Source organism: Macrotis lagotis, chromosome X (assembly GCF_037893015.1).
Source record: "Macrotis lagotis isolate mMagLag1 chromosome X, bilby.v1.9.chrom.fasta, whole genome shotgun sequence".
In the NCBI taxonomy this organism is placed as follows: Eukaryota; Metazoa; Chordata; class Mammalia; order Peramelemorphia; family Peramelidae; genus Macrotis; species Macrotis lagotis.
This window is the reverse complement of record NC_133666.1, coordinates 214167387-214188158: the sequence shown is the minus strand read 5'-3', so window position 1 is coordinate 214188158 and position 20772 is coordinate 214167387.

Genomic DNA, 20772 nt, shown 5'->3' with positions numbered 1-20772 from the left:
GCCTTTTTTTTTTCTGGTAATTTCTTCAAGAACTTGAAGAAATAGTCTTTGAGAATTTGTGGTCACTTACTTTTTTCTTTTTCCTTTTCTTTTTTTTTTGCAAGGCAATAGGGTTAAGTGACTTGCTTAAGATCACACAGCTAGGTAAATATTAAGTGTCTGACACTGGATTTGAACTTAGGTCTTCCTGGGTGCTCTATCCACTGCACCATCTAGCTGCCCCTGAGGCATTGAAGATGTTTGGTGGAAGAAGGATAATTCTGAACTCCATATTCATAATGCTTATTTCAACCTGTTAAATGGCATGTTTATAGTTTTCAGTTTGCTTCACTTATATGATATGGAAAAAGCTGTAGAACTTCAAAGAACAGTCTTCTTTGCTTTTAATGTTGTATATTACATACACATTATTGAGGTGGGAGTAAATGAGTTGAATGTAGTAGTGAACACAAAAACCAAGCACATAAAGCTTCCCTCTCAGCTACAGTCAGTCATAATAGCAATGTGATCAAAAGCTTACTTAGTCTTATCCTCCCACTTAGCATAGTTCACAACAAATCAGTTTGTAAACTGCTACTGAAAAAATCTTGTCAATCAATGTATTTTTCTACTTAAACTTCAAGCTCTGACTAGGTTGACTAAGAATGGAGCTGAGAGCTATTCAGAAGCCTAGTCTAAGGAAGGAATAGACATTTTCCTGACTGGTTGGATCTGTGAATAGTCAGAAAAGTAGGTATTAAGACCAAATAGAGGGGGACACAGCCAAGATGGCACATTAGGGTCAGCCCAACCAAATTCTCTAAACATTTCTCTTTAAACAACCTTAAAATAAATAATGTTTCAAATCATATTTTGGAGACAATAAAAGTTTAAGGTGATTTTTCAACCTAAGAAAACTTCAGGGGATGGCAGGAAAAATTTGTGATACTTGAGTGGAAACCTATTTGGATCCCACACATTTGGTGACAGTAGCAGTAGATACTTTGGGTACTCTCAGAACAGACGCTATAACAGGTTGAACAACTGATAAAAAAGTTTACAGAGGATTTTTTGGTTATTACTGGATACAATTGGCATTGATTGCCAACTCTATTGCCCCTACATGGTTCTGGGTTTCAATTTCAGGGTGAAATGGAGTTCTGGAGGTCAATCCCAAGGAAGAAAAGCTCTGGTCAAAATTCCAATGCAAAGAGAGGTTTATTGTTTGTGATTACAGGGGATCAGGGATACTTCTTGGGGAACAACCAGAGTGCAGACCAGGAGACCAATGACTATACTTCTTCCAGGGTCATACCACATTGGAAGTACCAAAATTTTGCAGACTCCCAGTACTAGTTCTGAAAACAGTAGCAAGAAAAAACGTGCTGCTTGGGGACAGTGCCTTCCACCCCTGAGTGAGTAGAGTCTAAATTTAACATAAGGATAAAGTTAAGAAAAAGATGGGAAAAATTAATGTCATCAACAAATAAAACAACAAAAAAATTTGACCATAAAAAGCTACTCTGGTGGGAGAGAAGACAAAGACATAAATTCAGAAGATGACAATAAGGAAACAACTACAAAAAAGTCTCAAAGAAAAATATGCTAATTGGACCTAAACTCAATAAAAATTCCTGGAAGAGTTAGCAGAAGTGATCACAGTGGTAGAGGAAAAAATTGTGAAAAAAATGAGAGTGATACAAGAAAATTATGAAAAGAGAATTCACAGCTCAGAAAAAGTATCTCAAAATATATTAAAGAAAAATACTTTAAACAACAAAATTGGTCTATTGGTAGAAATGGCACAAAAATTTTCTGAAGAAAAGAACTTCTTAAATAGAATTAGATAATGGAAAGAGAAATACAGAAACTCTCTGGAGAAAATAATTCAGTAAAAACTAAAATTCAATGAATGGAAGGTAATGATTCCATGAGATATTAGAAAACAATAAAACAAAGTCCAACAAATAAAAAAATAGATGGAAATGTGAATTATCTCATTGGAAAAACAACTAACTGGGAAAAATATAAAAATAGATATTTTAAGAATTATTGAACTATAAGAAAGCTATGATCAAAGATAGAGCCTAGGCATCTTATTTCAAGACATTATCCAGGAAAATTGTTCAGATATCTTAGATTCAGATGGAAAAGTAGAAATTGAAAGAATCCACCGCTTACCTTCTGAAAGAGATCCCCAAATGCAAACTCCCAGGAATATCACAGCCAAATTGCAGAGCTTCTAGGGCAAAGATAAAATACTTAAACAGTTAGAAAAAAACATTTCAAATATTGTGGAGTCACAATTACACAACGTTTATTACACAAAATTAGGATCATAGAATATTTATCAGCTTCCATTTTTATTGAAACTCATTTTATTTTTCCAAGTTACTTGTTATGAAAGTTTTTCAACATTCATCCACATGCATATTTATAAGTTACACAATTTTCTACCACCCTCCCTTCCCGCCCCAAGTGGCAAACAGTCTAGTGACCATTGTACATGTACATTTGTATTTGACACAATTATCATTTTCTGCGTGAGGAACAGGGAAAAAGAAAGAAAACCATGGGACTGGAAGGAAAAACATAAGAGAAAGTTTTATAAAGTGAACATAGTGTTCATTCAGATTCTATAGCTTTTTGTTTATTTTGTTTTGTTCTTTTCTTTGCCTGGATATGGGCTCTTCCAGGGTTATCCAAGCTTTCTAAACTGCTGAGAGGAGCTGCATCCATCAAAGTTGATCAATTCACAATGTTGTTAATGTGTACAATGTTCTCTTGGTTCTAATCCTTTTGCTCAGCATTGGTTTCTGTAATTCTCTCCATACTTCTCTAGAGTTCGACCATCCATAGTTTCTTGTAGAACAAAAGTACTCCATAGCATTCATATACCATTACTTGTTCAGTCATTTCCAAAATGATGGGCATCCCCTCAATTTCCAATTCTTTGATGTTACAAAAAGAGCTGCTATGAACATTTTGGAAAATGTGAGACTTTTCCCATTTTTATGATTTTTTCTGGATTACAGGCCTAGTATTGGTATTGCTAGGTCAAAGGGTATAATCGGTTTTCTTGCTATTTTGGCAGATACATATTGTTCTCTAAGACACCTCTACCAACAGTGCATTGATGTCCCAAACCTCTCTGATACTGATAGTTTCCCCTTTTTGTCATCTTAGGAAATCTTATAGGTGTGAGGTGGTACCTCATGGGTGTTTAAATTTGCAATTTTCTGATCAGTAATAATTTGGAGCATTTTTTTATATGATTATATATAGTTTTAATTTCTTCATTTGAAAACTGCCTGTTCATATCCTTTGAACATTTATCAATTAGGGAATGACTTGTAACCATATAAATTTGATTCAGTTCTCTATATATTTTAGAGATGATACCTTTATCAGAACCTCTAGTTACGTAAGTTATTTCCCAGCTTTCTGCTTTTCTTCTGATCTTGGCAACATTGATTTTATTAGAACAAAAATCTTTTAACTTAATAGAGTCAAAATCATCCATTTTGCAATTTATAAGGTACTCTATTTCTTATTTGATCATAAATTTTTCCCCTTTCCATAGATCCTATAGATAGAATATTTTTTTATCTGTTAATTGATCCACAAAATCATCCTTTATATCTAATTCCTGTACCCATTTTGACTTATTTTGGTATAGGGCATGAAATGTGGGTCTATTCCTAGTTTTTGGCATGCTATTTTCCAGTTTTCCCAACAGTTTTTGTTGAATAGTGAATTCCTATCCCAGAAACTAATATCTTTGGGTTGTCAAACAATGGATTACTAATTATTTACTACTGGGTTTTTTTTCTGTGCCTATCCTTATCCACTCATCTATTACTCTTTTTTTTTAGTTTTAGTTTTTGCAAGGCAATGGGTTAAGTGGCTTGCCCAAGGCTACAAAGCTAGGTAATTATTAAGTGTCTGAGGTCATATTTGAACTCAGGTACTCCTGACTTCAGGGCTGGTACTCTATCCACTGTATCACCTAGCCACCCCCTCCCCCAGTTACTTTATTTTTTAATCAATACCAGGCAGTTTTGAAGACTGCTGCTTTACAGTGTAGTTTTAGATCTCACAGAGCTAGACCACCTTCTGTTACATTTTTTTCATCATTTCCTTTGATAGTCTTGATTTTTTGTTGCTCTAGATGAATTTTGTTACTATTTTTTCTATCTCTATAATATAGTTATTTGGTAGTTTGATGGGGGGAAATAATTTAATTTTGATAGAAATGTCATTTTTATTATTAGCCTGATCTAACAACAAGCTATTGACATTTTTCCAATTATTTAGATCCGAATTTATTTGGGTGAGAAGTGTTTTATAATTGTGTTCATACAGTTTCTGGGTTTGTCTTGGGAGGTAGATTCCTAAGTATTTTATATTGTCTGCAGTTACTTTAAATGGAAATTTTTTTCCATCTCTTGCCCTTAGGTTTTGTTGTATATAGAAATGCTGATGATTTATTTATTCCCTGCTACTTTGCTGAATTTGTTAATTGTTTCAAATAGTTTTTTAGCTGATTTTCTTTTTTTAAAGTATACAAGCATATCATCTGCAAAAGAGTGAAAGTTTTGCTTCTTCATTGCAAATTCTCATTCCTTCAGTATCTTTTTCTTCTCTTATTGCTAAAGCTAAAGTTCCTAATACTATGTCGAATAGTAATGGTTATAATGGACATGCTTGTTTTGCTCTTGATCTTACTGGAAATGTGCTCCTAGTTTATCCCCATTACATGTAATATTTGTTGACAATTTTAGGCAGATACTGCTTATTATTTATTTAATTTATTTATTTATTCCTATACGCTCTAGTGTTTCCTTTTTAAAAAAAATTCTTTCTTTAAGGCAATTGGGTTAAGTGACTTGCCCAAGGTCATACAGCTAGGCAATTTTTAAATGTCTGAGGCTGGATTTGAATTCAGGTCCTCCAGACTCCAGGGCCAGTGATCTAACCACTAAACCACCTAGCTGCCCTCTCTAGTATTTTTAATATGAATATGTGCTATATTTTGTCAAATGTTTTTTCAGCATCTCTTTAGATAACCATATGAATTTGTAGGTTTTGTTTTTGATATGTTCAATTATGTTGATTGTTTTCCTAATATGGAACCCTGCCTACCTGGTATAATTCTTACCTGATCATTGGTGTACCATCCTAGGAATAACTTGTTGCAATCTCTTTGCTAAAATTTTATTTAAAATTATTTGCATCAGTGTTCATTAGGGAGATTAGTCTCCAATTTTCCTTCTTGGTTTAGGTATTAGCATCATATTGGTATCATAAAAGGAAATATATCAGTCTCCATGTTAAAGGAGTGGATAGTTTTTCTGGAATATTCCAGAACATAAAGGAGTCAAGCATCACCTACCCAGCAAAATTGAGTGTAATCTTTCCCGAGAAAAATTGAAATTTAATGAAATAGAAGACTTTTAAACATTTCTGATGAAAACATTAAAACTGAATAGAAAATTTGACATTCAAACATAGACAACAAGAGAAACTTATAAAGGAAATCATGAAAGAGTAATCATAAGGAACTCAGAGATAAGCTGTTTATATTCTTATATGGGAAGATGATACATTTATCTTCTAAGACCTTTATCATTATTAGGACAGTTGAAAAGAGTTTACATAAATGGCATGAATTTGAGTTAATTATGTTGGAATGATCTTAAAAAATAAAGGGGGTGAAAGAAAAGTGGATAAAGAAGTGAGAGGAAGAATGAGGAAAATTTTCTCCCATAAAAGAGGCATGCAAGAATGTTTTTATACTGGAGGGGCAAAGGTGGAAAGGGGTTTGAATTTCACTTTCACTGCAATCCATTCTGTGAGAAAAGAATACCCTCAGTTGTGTATAGAAATATAAATTAAACAATAGGGAAATTGGAGAGTAAGAAGATTAGAGAATCAGCAAGTAAATGAACAGATTAACTGAGGCAGTGGTTAGAAGCAAAATAGGCTTGAATGACAAGATTGAAAGAGAGAGAGAAGAAACAGAAGAAAATAGAATAGAGGGATGGGATACACTCACTCTTTTTTTTTTTACTTTTTGCAAGGCAATGAGGTTAAGTGACTTGCCCAAGGTCACACAGTTAAGTAAATTTTAAGTGGTTGAGATCACATTTGAATTCAGGTCCTCCTGACTCCAAGGCTGGTGCTCTATCCACTGTGCCACCTAGCTGCTCAGATACATTTAAAACCTAAGTATATAGCATAATGGATTAGAAACCATAATCAATAAAAATGATGTTTACAAGAGATTCAAGCAATAGAAAGATATACACAGAATTAAAATGAACAACTAGAGCAGAATCTAACATATTTCAACTGATCTAACAAAGGCAATACTACTATTAAGTCAGTATCCCAAAAGAGATCAAAGGAAAAGGGTGCATATGTACAAAAATATTTCTAGCAGCTCTTTTTGTGGGGGCAAAGATTTGAACATGGGGGGATGCTTATAAATTGGGCAGTGGTTAAAAAAGTTCTGGCATGTGATTGTGATGGGATAGAGTACTATTGTGCTATAAGAAATGACAAGGGAAGTAGCTTCAGGAAAACATGGCACTTCTAATATAAACTGATATAAAGTGAAGTGACAAGACCTGGGAGATCACTGTGCACAGTAACAGCTATGTTGTTAATGATTATCATTTATGAAAGACTTGGCTACTCTGATCAATTCAATGATTCAAGTCAATTTCAAAGGATTCATGATGAAAAAATGCTATCCACTTCCAGGGAGAGAACTGCTGATGAGTGCAAATAGATTTCTCACATTTTTATTTTTCTTGGTTTTTAAAAAGGAAATGTTTTTCATATTGTATAATTGCCTTCTCTGTGAGAGGGGCTAAGGGTAGGGGGAGATAATCTGGAACTCAAAATTTAAAAGAAAAGAATATTATATAATTAGATAAATTAAAAAAATTCTCAAAAAACCAAATAGAAGTGGAGAGTTACTGTGGTATCAGATAGATGAATGCAAAAAAGTAGACAGGGATTCTTTATTTGAGTAGGATTCTTATGAAAGTGTGTTATTTTGGAACAAACTACTAGCTAGACATGCCTCCCTTACCCTAGACTTGGGAAGATGAGTTGTTTCAAACCCAAATATAAGATTCTACAAATATGTCAATTACGTTTGTTCCATTGGTCTTAAACTTTTAGTCTGTCTGCATCTTTTGGAATCTCAAGTTTGTCATCTAATGGAATTATAATATATCCTAAACTATGAATAATCAGAAAATTTGATAAACATTCCATTTATGCCTTTAAATTTTTGATAGAAATATTATATATAGCATAAGGCCCCAAATAAATCCCTTAAGCACTTTCCTAGAGATCTCTTTCTAAGTTGACATTATCTTAAGGATAACTATTTCTTTAATTAACTCATTCATCCAATTCAAAATGCATCAAATTTCCTATCATTTAGTCTTCTCGTTCAATCATTTCAGTCAAATTCTACTCTTTGTGACCCCATTTGAGGGCTGTTTTTTTTTTTTTGTCGAAGATACTGGAGAGATTTATGATTTCCTTCTGTAGCTCATTTTACAAATGAAGAACTGAAGCAAGCATGATTAAGTGACTTGCCCAGGATCACACAGCTACAATAATTGCTGAATTTGAACCCAAATTGTTGATTTGATTTCCACTCAATCATTCTATCTTCTAGCCTCATTTTGTCCCCTCGTTTTCTGATTGTTTTGGTCATGTACTCTGTAAAATATCTATGTAAATTAATATGACTATTGTAGTAATGAGTTTCATGGATACAAATTTTTAACCTACACCAAGTAATTGGCTTGTTCAATGGTGGGGGGAGTGGGGTGGGAAGAAGGGAGAGAATTTCGAACTCAAGGTTAAAAATAAATGTTGAGACTTCCTTTTGCATGTAGCTGGGGTAAAAAAAATGTAAAAATAAAAAACAGCATTAATAAAGCATATATTCCTTGGGGGAAAAAAATCTCTGTAAATTATAGCTACAGTATTTATCTTATCTATGTCTAGTAATTCCAGCAAAACAAAACAAAAAAACTCAAACCATTATTCTAATTTTAAACAGCATTCTTTTTTCTAGGTGCCACTAGTTAAGCCTTACCCTATAGCAGTTAAAAAATTTCCAGGGATCAAAATCAATTTGATAATTTCATAGCTTACACACTCCCTTCTTGTCTCTTATTTCCATTTGAATGAGGAAATTTTCCCTTTTCTTTATGGTATGGCTCCTATACTTCATGATTTTTCAAATATTAACAACAATTTCTTCTCAATATCTTTACCTTATAATAGAATTCATGTAGGCCAGGATTCTTGAATTCATCAAATATACTATGGTTGTCACTTATTAACTCTGGTTATCTTGGGTATCAGTTACTTCTTAGGAATTTTTGATCTGTCCCTACTAATGCAAAAATTCTTATTGGTAGTGAAAATAGGAAGAGAATAAAAGATGAGAAGCTCTGCTTTTTTGCTCTTTTAAGTTATTGCCATTCTCTTTACCTTTGTCTGTGGTCCTATCACCTCCTTTTCCCCTCTCAAGATAGCTTAAAAAGAAGGGAGGGATTTTTGTTTATTTTTGTTATCCTTATTTTCCTAGATAGTCTCAGCTCATTCTGATGATACTGAAATTATTCTTTGCATCATTCTTTTCTATTTATACTGTTACCTGTTCTTGCTTCCATTTTCTTTAAATATCTTGAAAAAAATCTAAGTGGTTGATGAATTCTCTATGCATATGTGCTAATCTCTTTATCTAATTCCACTTCTGATCTCGCCTGGGGTCACTTTAATTTTAGTCAATTGAATCTTATTTTATCTGTCCCTGGAACCTTTGAAATCTACTTTTCCCAAATCTAGGATGAATACCAAGGCCCCTTAAATTGCAAATAATGAAGAAATGATCATTTCTTTTTAAAATTCTCATCATTTACACTCCAGTGAGCAGCAACTCCTAGAAAGAATTCAGAACAGAATTTTTCCATGTTGGTTTCTTCAACCAATTTTTGAAGTATGAGGAAATTAACATCAGTAAGGCAAATCAAAGGCTGCCCTGTTTTGGGTAGTGGGGAGAACATTCCAGCAATTCTTAAACCATCAGAAAACCTGAAGCAGACGCATTACCATTCATAGTAAACAATTGACTGGGTAAAAAGCAAACAAATGCCTTCCAAAAGAAATTGTTAATTGTTGAACAAGCCAGTAGAGATAGTACTCAACTTGAATAAACTGGAATATGTTTTTTGAACAAGCTCTTTTTTTCTTTTTATCTGGAGCTGCACACACACACACTGATTCTTTGATTCTTCTATTTTGTTTTTGAATTGATGTAAGAGAAAAACAGAAGAAAGAGTCTGCACAAAGCATACTGTGTCTATCTACTGTGAGAAATGCAGTCCCAGCATGCAAGGGTTTATTTTTTAAATCTTCTTATATATATGCCAGATTATTTATCTATGATCCATATAAGAAGTTGAAGTCATTGTAATAGATGTAGTCAAATAGCAAAAAGTATTTTTTCAGATTTTAGGCAAAAAATATTTCTGGACAAATTATTGATTTAAAAAAAAAAGGGGAAAAATCCTTTTCTAGAATAAAAATGAGAGACATTTTCCCCCCAAGAGAAGCCCTTATTATTATCATTCATTCAATGGAATTGCTATTGTTCACATAACATTGTTCCTAGCAATATTGGCTTGCCAAAATAAGACAATGATGTTGTTATTGCAGAAGACCTCACAACTTAAATTAATAGATAAGAAAGACTAAGAAATTGTAAGAATTGAAATAGCATGCAACTCTGGAAGTAAGAGATGACCATAGCTAAATGTGCTAGGAGGGATAGTGAGAGGAAGAAACTACTGGTAACATTAAAGGGAAAAGAATGGTTAAATTACAGTTACTCAGGCCCTTCCTCCCTTTCAGCACTCACCTTCTTGTCTTCTAATTCTGGCTTACAGTACAATTGATATTCCATACACACAATGTTACTCTACTTCTCATTATGGTCTATGCCTTTGCTGTGGCTGTCCCCAAGACTGGAAATGTACTTCCTTCTGATCTCTTAGAATTCCTGAATTGCTTCAAGACTTAGCTCAAGCACCACCTTTTACTTGAAATATTTTCTGACATCTCCCTACTCCCCAATTAGTATGCCTCTTTCCCAAACTATCTTATGTTCAGCTTGTAAATATTTTGTATATAATACAGATATTTATATTTATGTAAATGTATATATGCTTGCATACATATACACCCATACACACATGTATAATCTAATCGTGATTGGAGACAGGAGGTGAATTAGTTACTTCCTCTCTCTGGCTCCCTACTCTCATCATAGAAACACGTTTACCAGGTCAGGGAAACTGGAAAACAATAGAAACAGTTTCTGAGATCAGGTGACATCTCTGGGGAAAAAGGATCCTTCTTTTAAGATCAAAGCAGAGATTCCCTACCCTACTTGCCCACAAACTCCCTGTTACATACAACCTTTCTGAGTATGGTTTCTTTTTTAAACATCTTCCTCGTGGTACAACATAACAATTACAACATGATATTGCTTTTATATTACAAGGCTTAAACAAGTTAGCTCCACCTTCCCTACTTTTCACTAGCTCTTAAGGATCTCTGAAAAACAAAGAAGGAAATGAAAAAATAAACCCAACCTGTCCAAGCAGGCATTCCATGTTTTTCATCGCTCTCTAATTCTGAATCTTCTTTCTCTGCCTTAGAAGATCATCTATGAGATTTCCCTAATCATTAACAAGTATTGGTTCCATCTTGGGTGGTCAGGCTAAATTGTGGGAATTTTGGTTTCTGATTAGGCCATTGGGGAAGGAGGAGTCTAATATTGGATCCTGACATTATTTTTCTTTTTATAAACATTACCTTTACTTTATCATTAACCCAATTAAGTTCATTTGACAATTTTGCTAAATGTGGCAAACACTTTAATGTCCAAAAATTCCTAAATGTGACAGGATTCATCAGATAAACTATCCAATTAGGAATTCTTGAATTTCTAATTGGTCTCCCAATCCAGTTTCTCTTCTGAACAATCCATCTTACATAGTTACCCAAGTGATAATATTAAAATAGATGTTTGATCAAATCACTCAATTGCCTAAGAAGCTTTGATGATGCCTTACTTCCCCTAGGATAAAGTATAAATTTTACTCAGCATTTAAAGAAATCCACAGTCTGATTCTAATTTATCCTGCCATACTGATCTTACATTATTCCCCATTGCAAAGTCATCATTCCACTTAAAACACTCTACTTTCTGTTCTTTTTGTCCTATAAAGCTTTCCATCTCTTCTCTCAATACTTTTGCACAGGTTCATCTCTGGATGATTCTCCTTCATCTTTTATATTCCATTTTGAAGCTTGCTTACTTCACAACCCACAATAACTACCTGTTACTGGAAGTTTTTCCTGATGTTTTCCAGTTTTTAGTACTTTCCATCCTTACTCCCATGACTTTGCATTTACTATGTATATGTTTTGTATTTAATCAACCTTGCTTCTACTGCCCTGCCTGGTTTCAACTTCATGGAACAAGATGTCCTCTCAGGTTAAGATCATCTCTTCTAAACTCATTACTAACCATTAACTCAAGTCTTGGACCACCATCTCCCTCAGTATTCCTTTCTTTCTCTTTGGAGGACTAAGGGTGGAATATCAAACTCCTCCCAATGATTACCTTTATAAAGGACAGAAACTAGGCTCTCAGATTGCATCTGCTGAACAACCTGGTTTCAGTTCCACAGAATGAGATGCTGTCATGTCAGCTACCCCCTCATGTCCTATCTCATTTCCTTTGTGCTTTCCTGTTTTCTTTTTTTTGTACCCTCCCCTTTAGATTGAGTGTAGGCACCATCTTTTTTATGAATTGTATCACCAGTGTTAAATAGTGCCTGACAAATAGTAGGAAGTAATACATGTTTGTTGAATGGCATTGAAATTCTTATCTGTGTATATATTATTTCTCCTCAGTAGAATAAAAACTCCTTGAGGACAGGGGCATTTTTGTCTTAGTATTTGTGACCCTAATATTAACATATAGTATAGAATAAAATAGGTGATCAAGAAATGCTTGTTGAAGTAGATCAAGTTGAACCTGATACAGACTGAATTCCATAAAGGTTTATTAACTTGAAGATTATTGATATTTGATTGGATTTTCAGGTACTATTTTATTCACAACTTTCCTTTATGATACTTTGTGATGCTGCTACTGCCTTTGGGCTGCCAGATTTATCTTTAGACTATAGACAAAGAAGATTTTAGTGACAAGACAGGTATAAGGAACTTCTTGTCTAAGGGAGGGCTTTGACACAGTTTGAAGGTTCTTTAGAATGTGAAGTTAATTTTTTTTCTCTATATTGTTCACTGAGATTTAACCTACTGGTTTATCTTTATCACTATGGTCTCTGACTCCAGATTAACACCTTGGTTCAACTTTGTGCTTTCTAACTGATTGATTCTTATCTCTCTTGGTCCTAATTTACTTTCTGAATAACCACTGAACAAGCCCTGACATGATGGCTACTTTATTTCAGAAAATAGCATGACAGGAAAAAAATAATCATGCTTTAGAAAAAATCAGAAAAAATGATAGTCAAAAATGAAACAAAATTATGGATATTTACATCTTATATGATTGTTTACTTAGAAAACTTAGAAAGTCAAATAAAATTAATTGAAATATTTAACAAATTTAGTTAAGTAGCAGGATATTAAATGACATTACAAAATTATCAGTTTACTGTGTAAGGTAAAAATAAAAGGAATGGATTGACTTGTGACAATTAAAGTGGTGTTTCTCTCTTAGTCATTGCTGGCAAAATTCTTGCCAGAGTTCTCCTTAATAGTTTGGTCCTTCACCTGGAGGTTGGTCAACTACCTGAGAATCAGTGTGGCTTCAGAAGGGTTGAGGAACAGTTGGTATGTTGTTTACAGCTAAACAAGTCCAGGAAAAATGCCAGAACAGAGATCTGTACAGCATTTGTAGATCTGACCAAGGCCTTTGATTATCAGTCATGAGGACTTATGAAAAATTATGTCAAAATTTGGTTGCCTGAAGAAGTTTATCTGCATTGTACATCAATTTCATGGTGGCGTGCTTAATGGAGTTTTAGATAGTAGATGATGCTCTAGAAATTGTCCTCATGGTCATGTTTTTTAGCATGATGTTTTCAGCCATGTTATCAAATGCCTTCACTGAGGATGAACATGGCCTCAAAGTCAGCTACCAAACTGCAAGTAAATTCTTCAACTTGAAAAGGCTACATGCCAAGACCAAAGTGGAGGGAGTGTTGGTGCAGGATCTTCTGTTTGCAGAGGTTTGTGCATTCAATGCAGCCTTTGAAACTGAGACCAAACAAAATGTGGGTCAATTTTCTCTTGCTTGTGCTAATTTGGTTTAACAATTGACATCAAGAAAACTCAGGTGCTCCATCAACCAGCACCACACCACCCATGAGAAGTTCTGAAAACTGTGGCAGTGTATTTTGGCAGTGTATTTTCCAGGGAAGTACACATTGATAATGAAGTTGACACACATATTGCCAGAGATAGTTCAGTATTTGAGAGGCTCCGAAAGAAAGAAAATCTCTGAAGAGGAGGTATCAGACTGACTACCAAATTGAACATCTATAGATCCCTTGTGCTGATCTCCTTCCTTGCTGTATGCCTGTGAAACCTGGACAGTCTACCAACACTTTATCAGGAAACTGAATCACTTCATTTTAAATTGTCTTAGCAAGATTCTGAAGATCACTTAGCAGGGGAAGATACCAGACACTGGGGTCCTTTCTCAAGTTAAACTGCCAAGCATTCAAATGTTATTAAAGAGAGTGCAACTGTGATGGGCTGGCCACATTGTTCAAATTACAAACATACACTTACCAAAAAGACATTTTATTGAGAACTCACACAGGTAAATGCTCACAGAGGGGCCAGTAGAAGTGATACAGGAACACTCTGAAGGTCTCTCTTAAGAACTTTGGAATTAATTGTTACAGCATGGGAGACACTGGCATAGGATCTCCCAGCATGGTGAGTCCTCATCAGAGAGGATGTTGTGCTCTGTGAACAGTGCAGAAATGAAACAGCTCGATGGAAATGTAAGTTTAGAGTATTTTTCTCAGGTGTTCACAAGGACTATTTGTGCCCAATCTGTGGAAGAACTTTCTGAGCTCCTATTAGTCTGATCAGCTACAGTTGGCACACTGTAATTTGCTTCTAACATAGTTATGTTATTTTGGTCTAACAAAGGACAAGAACAAACTTAAGGAAATAGAATCAAAAGTTCTGTTAAAAATAACTACATAATACATATGTAAAGATATTGTTGCTACTGTGCATTTTGCCTCCAAAGTTATATGTACTCACATGGATCTGCTTAAATGTGACTCACAGGGAGGGAAGAAGAAATATTCCTAGCGTTTTCTCTGAATACTCTTCTTGGAGGTAGATCAGTTTCTTCCTGGAGGGGAGCAGGAGGTTGGGGTGAGAGGATGGGTATTCTTCTTTCTTCATAGAGAGAGAGAGGATATCAGACTACAGTTATATATTTCTTTCTTCTTTAAATATTGTTATTCTGGGGAAAATGATTTTTAGGTTCAAGCTTTGTTATTGATTGCTATGCATTAATGAGGGATAAATACCCTAAGTTTTATACCCAAAACTTGACTTTCTTCTCAATGACTACAAATACTACAATGAACACAAATAGTATAGAGAGAATATACAAATTTATCTGATTTGATAATAAAACAGAAATCAGAGAAAATATATGAGAATATATACCAGACAATACACAAGGGGAAATGGACTTTACCATTTGGAATGAGATTATCAAATTCAAGAGAGAAAATTCCAAATCTCACTGACTATAGTCACTTATTCCCATCTGCTTTTTTTAATATCTTGAACTGGATGTTCTATAGATATCTCAAATTTAGCATGACCAAAATAAAATTCATTTCCAATCTCCTTCCCCCTGCCCCCCACCAAACCCTTCTCTCTTGCAGGGTTCCCTGCTACTATTGAGGACACCCCATTTTTGTGGTATGTATGGTGGACCTCTGGTGCAGGCTTGCAGAACACTTTTTTAGGGCTGCTTATTCACCTTTGCTATTCACCTACCATTTAGTTCTCACAAGTGGCTCCATCAAACTGTAACACACTCACACTGGTAACATCTTAGTAAAACAGATCTTAGTCTCAACAGATGTCTAAACAAGGTTCAGGTTAATCAACTGGTGAAGAGACTGCAGGCAGAACTTGGTGAAGAGAAGGATTTGTTGCAGCTGTTCAGGTGGTGGAAGCAGTCACTGTGGAATACTTAGAGTTTTGGTCAGACCTTGGAGATGTCAAGGTCATTCATTTCATTCCAGGCCAATTCTCTTTACTAATTGTCTTTTTTTTTTTTTTTTTTTTTTGTAAGGCAAATGGAGTTAAGTGGCTTGCCTAAGGCCACCCAGCTAGGTAATTATTAAGTGTTTGAGATCGGATTTGAACCCAGGTATTCCTGACTCCAGGGCCGGTGCTTTATCCACTGTGCCACCTAGCGGGCCCCCTTTACTAATTGTCTTAACTTTTGTCTTGCCACTGAACTTTGATGACTTTGGAAGAGAGAGTGAGACTTTGAGCAACTCTGCCTTGTTAAATTCTATTCATGCACAAGTCAAGAGGCCACTCCATGATGTCCTTGGTCCTCTTTAACAAAGGACAAATGAAGGATAAAGGATAAAGAGCATATATTCAATCAACAGTTAAGCCATATTATTTCTTATTTCTTTCTTTCTTATTTCTTTCTTATTTCTTATTATTTCACAACATTTCTCACATATTTCCCTTTCTTTCCAAGCTTATTGTCACAATTCTAGCTCAGTTTTTTATTATCTGTTGCTGGACTTTTGTGACAGACTTTCTGTGCCTCAAGATTTTTCTCCCTCCAGTCGGATAGTCTAATCAACCCTCCAAGTATTTCTTTCTTTCTCCCCCCCCCCCCCCACTGCCCAGGGAGTCCTAGTAGATCCCTATTGCTTCCAGGACCCAATAGAAACTTTTCTATAAACTATTTGAAGTTTTTTATATATTGACCTTACTTCCTTTCCATTCTTCATAAAATCTGGCAAAGTTGACACAATGGAAATGATCAATATTAAAGAAGCTAGGGTATCCTAGGCTATGTTAATATTCTGTTGGTCCAATTATTCTGAAAATAATTTGAAATTATGATAAAAAAGTGATGAAAATGGAATCCAAAGGGATCAAAATCAGAAAGAAATTATGCATTCATACTTTCTGTGGTAGCAAAACCTGAAAACTAAGGAAATGCCCATGATTAGGAGGAATATTAGGAAATAAATTAATTATATCATTTAAAAAGAATATGTTCACATGAAGAGAAAGATAAAAGCAATTACTTTTAGAGAAATACATTTAGACTTAAGTGAATTGATGCTATCCTTTCCCTGTAATTGCAGCATCTGTTATTTGGTTGCTCAGGAAGGGAAGATGCAATTGCCTTTCAAGAACCCACTTTCCTTTTTGCCAAGGTAAAGTAAGTGTAAGTGGGAAATGTTTATTTTTAGCCAACTATTTTCCTAGAGAACCTTTTGCTTACAGAATAGGGCTTAGTGGTGAATATCTCCCCCATACCAATATGGTTAGGCTGCCTAAGGAAGGGCTAATCTGTTCAGGTTAGAAACATAGCAGGTCAAAGATCCCATGTTGATCAGCACTAAGATCAGGTAATGAGTAACAACTTCAATTCAAATTTAGGAGGGATAGGGAGATTATATGTTTGTGTGTTTGTGTGTGTGTGTGTGTGTGTGTGTGTGTATAGATGTATGTGCATGCATATATCTATATGTTTATAGAGACAGAGATGTATATTACTCAGGGCAGATAGGAAGCAGTGAGAGGATGGTTTTGCCTTCTTGAAAGTGGAATGTAGTTGATGGAAGATTCCCTTTATTATGCATTCCCAGAGGGATGCTATACTTCTATATGGGAAAAAACTTTAATCAGCAGTGATACAAATGGGGGGATACAAAGATGAATTAGACATATTTATTATGGTTCTCTGGGAACTTCATGCTTTCGGGAAGAGCTAAAATGTTTGATGAAAGCATTGGACTACTGCTCCACAAAATAAATGAATGAATGAATAATTAATAAATAAAATATTTGAGATCTCAACAAATAGGAAATCTCTAGTTATAGAGATTAGTTTTTTTCATGTTTTTTGTACTCTGATTTTTACTAGGTGGAGAAAAGAAAAAAACACACATACACATATATATGTATATGTATGTATACATATACATATATATGTGTATATAATCCAGAAAATATTAGATCTCAAGGACTAAAATGGGTCCAAATCTGAGGGTAGAGATTCATGGCTCATGTATCATTGCCCTGTGCTTAGTATATGACTATAGAAAGGTAGAAACAAGGAAATCCATTTATGAGTAAAGAAGGAACTTTACTCCTAAACTTTTGGGGAAGTAACTGTTCATCTCAATAGAAGAGAATGTATATGCCCCAAGTAGCTATTATTGGAAAAGAGCTAAGTGGAATCTATCATATATTGGAAACATTACCTGACCTTTAAAATGTTTGTGATTCACAGGATTCTCCTTTAACTTACCATTTATTAAGTTCCATAAGGTGAAGGTGGATTGTGTTACAATACCTCATTTGCTATCACAAGCTTGTTTTCTTGGCTTGGCTGGTTTGTATTCCTTTGCCCCCAGAGCTTGCCCCTTTTCTTACTTTCCCTTTCTTTCAAGGTGCTGACAATTGCTTGCTGGCATATCATTAGCTTTGTGCTTTTTCCTACTGTCAGAAAATAAAGGTCAAATAACTTCCTTTAGTCACTTGTCTAGAGACTAGTGGAGAAACTCAAATCAATAAGGTTGGTTCTGAGAACTAAGAATTGCTCTGGGAAGGAGAGTTTATAAGAAGCAGCAGATGTTGGTTGGAGTCTTTCAAAAGGGCAGAAATTTTAAAAATAACTTGAGTTGCCATCACTATTTTTTTTTTTGTTTTCCTAGTATCACTTGCCTTCTGAAGTTTTTAGTGGTACAACAGAAAAAAAGTGGGGGGGGTGGAGTAGAGAGGCAGCATATGGATGCTCTGAAGGCCTAATGCTTGAAAGAATAAGTATGACAGTTATTGGTATTCGAATCTTAATTTGGTACCACTTTATCTTACTATTGTTTTGCAGATATGAGTCATTCAGCTACTTGCCATCAGAAATCTCATGAAATAGATCTGCAAAGTTTTGACAGTCAGACTGTGAAAGAATTGCAGCAGAGCATATTGATGCTACTTATAATTTTAAAAAGGATCAAACTCTGCCTAAGGCCTAAGAAGAACAAAGGTGCTTTCAGAAGACCCTTCTTTGTAAAAAAAGACGACTCTTTGAAAGCCTCCTTTTCTTTAAATTCTTCTTACTTTTAAATGCCATTTGCTCTGTGATGTGGTAGAAAGATCACTGAATTGAAATATTTATATCTGGATTCTATTCTGGGATTTGCTACTTATAAATCTCTAACTATGGGCAGTTCACTTTGCCTCTTTGGGCCTCAGTGTCTTCAAAATGTCTTCTTCAATATTTCTATCTGCTTTATGTTACTGTGAAATTAAAATAAGGAAACCCAATGTAGATATGCTGTTATCATGCCTTAGAAATTAAGGCAGGGTGGAGAGGTAACTACTGGGATACAGAGGAATGAAACCTGGTGTCTGACACGTAGCACGTACTTAATAAAGTTTTGTTGATAATTTGAAACCACATTTTAACTACCAGTTTTTTTTATCAGTAACTTGTATGATGGGATGCCAACAGTCACCAGTCTTAAAATGTTAAAAATCTATATTGTATGCTTTCTTTTGGATTAAAATGTAGCAGTACCTGTGATTTATTTGAGAAAAGTGGGAAACAGAAGGATCTGTTAGAAGTCCTTAGTCATCTGAATTAAATCAATTAGGTCAGATTGAATCTGAATTAAAATAATTAGGTCAGTTTAAACTTAAATTGTACTAATTAGGTCAGTTTGCAAGGAAATAGAGTTGTAAGATATGGGCCCCTTCTTTTTCTCTACTTACAAAGCCACCAGTCTAGTTGAAGCTTTTTGCCTGCTGGTGGTACAATTGCAGTAATTTTCTTAACTGATTTCCCTGGCTCAGGTTTTTAACCTCTCCAATCTGTTCCTTAATCCATGCAACTCTTGAAATGATTTTCCTAAAGTGCAGGTCTGATCATATCACTTCCATACTCAATAAACTCCAATGGCTTCTTCCTACCTCTCAAAAATAAACTCATTTATTTTGCATTCAAAGCTCTTCACAACATGGCCCCAATCTGTCTTGCCAGCCAGTTATACATTATTACTCCTTCCTACATTCTGCACTCCTGATAAACTGTTTTCTTACTGTTATTCATATCTCATACCCTGTCTCTTCTCTCTACTTTTGCACTGGCTGCCTCCAAGTCTAGATTTTACTTTCCTTACCACTGTGTTACTTTCTTGTTTTTTTTTTTAAAGATTTGGCTATAAACCTTACTTTCTCCAAGAAGCCTTTCTTGTTTCTCCTCAGCTTCAACTGCCCTCCTTACCAAAATTATCTTGTCTTTATTTTGTATAAATTTTCAGTTTAATTATTTATCTACAAACTTCAAATTAATAAATTATATCGTTTGAGGGACTTCATTCTAAAGGTAGGGGTAGTTGAAGGCAGTAAAAAATAAAGTGGAAAAATAGTAACAAAAATAAGAACTATTGGGGGCATCTAGGTGGCACAGTGGATAGAGCCCTGGAGTCAGGAGTACCTGAGTTCAAATCGGGCCTCAGACACAAAATAATTACCTAGATGTGTGGCCTTGGGCAAGCCACTTAACCCCATTGCCTTGCAAAAACCTAAAAAAAAAAAAGAATTATTGACATAATGACTTATAGACTACACAGAATCTTTATACATCATGAATACTTTCTTTGGAAAAAGTATCAGGAGGTGATATATAAGAGAATATATAAGAGAATTGCATACTAAAGTTCCTTCATTATGACAAACATGGATACAAGGCAGTTTAACATTAGGAAAATAATTAGCACAATACATCACATTTACATATCTCACATATAGCATTAGTATTGAAAAATATTTCACAAAATATGGTACTAATGTATAAAACAAGGCATCTAAAACCACTTGAATGGAAGAGTCTTTCTTTAATTTGGGTGGCACTCCATAGGACAGAGTATTTTTTAAGAGGTGAAGACCCTTAACTATATTTGGACTTATGAGATTTGATATTCTACTGGGACCCAACCAAAAAATCTATTAGTTGTTAGTTTTTAGTTGGAGAGATTGCCTAGAAAGAGATGGTACATAGAGAAAACTTATACTAGCATTCATTTATTGGGTTTTCAGAAGTTGGTTGCTACCTTGGATTTTTGTGGTTACCAAGGATGAACCTTATGAGTTGTGATTTTAACTACTATAGTTCACAAGTTCCTACCAGCATGTTTTCCATTAATATTCCAGCATTATACCAAGTAGATCATAGCAGAGGAATTTTCGAAGATGATATATAAGAAAAATAAGTATTAAAAATTTTCTTTAAGAAATGGGATCCTATAGTGCCTATGGGAATACTTTGCTCCAATTTATAGCACAGTGGTAGTGAGGTACCTCTGTTGAATACACAGATGGCAAATGTCAGGTACTAAATGTACT